The sequence below is a fragment of the Schistocerca americana genome, chromosome 3 (genome assembly GCF_021461395.2).
Source record: "Schistocerca americana isolate TAMUIC-IGC-003095 chromosome 3, iqSchAmer2.1, whole genome shotgun sequence".
In the NCBI taxonomy this organism is placed as follows: Eukaryota; Metazoa; Arthropoda; class Insecta; order Orthoptera; family Acrididae; genus Schistocerca; species Schistocerca americana.
The window spans coordinates 386,376,937-386,378,632 of NC_060121.1; positions in this window are offsets into that span (position 1 = coordinate 386,376,937).

Consider the following 1,696-nt stretch of genomic DNA (forward strand, 5'->3'; position numbering starts at 1 on the left):
TGTGTTGTGTGTTCGTAATGATCTGCTGCTTGAAATGGCGTAGAAATTACGATTTCCCTTTTGATTTCGCCGGCCGGAGTGGCCTTGCGGTTCTAGGCGCTACAGTCAGGAACCGCTGACCACTACGGTCGCAGGTTCGAATCCTGCCTCGGGCATGGATGTGTGTGATGTCCTTAGGTTAGTTAGGTTTAAGTAGTTCTAAGTTCTAGGGGACCGATGACCTCAGAAGTTGAGTCCCATAGTGCTCAGAGCCATTTGAACCAAGCCTTTTTGATTTAGACGATTAACGGCTTACTTCAGGATGCAGCAAACAAGAGCGGACGTCAGACCGCATCAAAAAGTAAGTCCATTTCATTACAGAACGAGCGACTAAACTGCTTGCTTCAAAAGCATGTTTACCTCATAGTCCATGAAATTCGTATTGCGTCGCAAGTATGAATACTTTCACCCTGAGCACGTAATTTGTTAACGAAACTTTGATTCGTTTTACATTTACGCTCTCTGTCAGACGTCTAAGCAATTCACAAACGCTGTCGTAAACAATTTTGCAATAGTTCTCTTTAGTAAGACACAATGGCAGACGACTTAGAAACCCAGCTAGCAAACTTCAGAACAAAGCGAGCTAGGAAGAGCAGTAATGTTATGAGCTTTTAAATGTCTGTTGATGGGTTGCTACAGAAAAGTCATTTGATGCTTGAGAACACTGGAGGGAACGCCTTCGAGCCACTGAAATGAAGCTAGTTTCATTGTTCAAGTTGGCGACGACTGTCTTCACAGACATTCAGTGAACAGTGTTGCAATTTCTTTTCGTGTTGCTTTGCTTCCAGCTGAAACTATTTCTACCGAAACAGCATCTTCTCAAGACGCCTGACGTTTCTTCACGGTTCGAATGACTTTACATACCTAATTTTTTCACTATTGACTATCTGTGTTTCTGATTTGTGTCTTTAACTACAGACATTTGAAAGTTTTGTACGTACAGTTTTATACATGTTGTTAGTTACTGTTCCGTCTGACATCTTAAAAGATAAAGTGTGGTGTGCGTTGTCCTCTTCATTACTGTTTCAAGTGTTTTTTCTCAATCATATTTTGATCGTATCTTCTCACAGCCTCTCGAAGACAATTACGCAGTGTTTTGTTTAATACGACATGTTCTACCATATTCCTGTTGGCGAGGAATATACCAAAATAAACAAAATCGTTCGTTTTTGAGAATATAAATGTGTATATATATAATAAAAGAAAAACTGAAACGATTAAGAGTGTGAAGAAAATAAAACAAGGTTGAATTCATTGGAAGAAGTTACACTTATTTTTTTGATCAGGACGTCATGTAAATAGTCCGGACGTGAACTTACAAATCTAGTCCGCTATTACTTTGGTCCCTTATTAAATAATTAGCACTTCGTCACATATCTCTGCAGTCGTAGACGTCTTGAGTAATTGTTTTGTGTAAGAAATGAGTGAAGAAATTCGGACAAGGAAATAGCCTAGTACCGATCTCGAATCGTGGGAACCAAAACCAGCTTTTCAGGCGTGGGCTACCACGCAGCGACACTGGAACTGCCTGTAGCTGCTTTTACGTAACTGCTCGTTTTGCTACTATCGCCGCATTTGACTAATTATGTGCTAACAAGCTTAAGTTGTAAGCAGAAGATGCAGTGAAGAAGGGGAAGAAGCAAATCGCAGCAAGTTT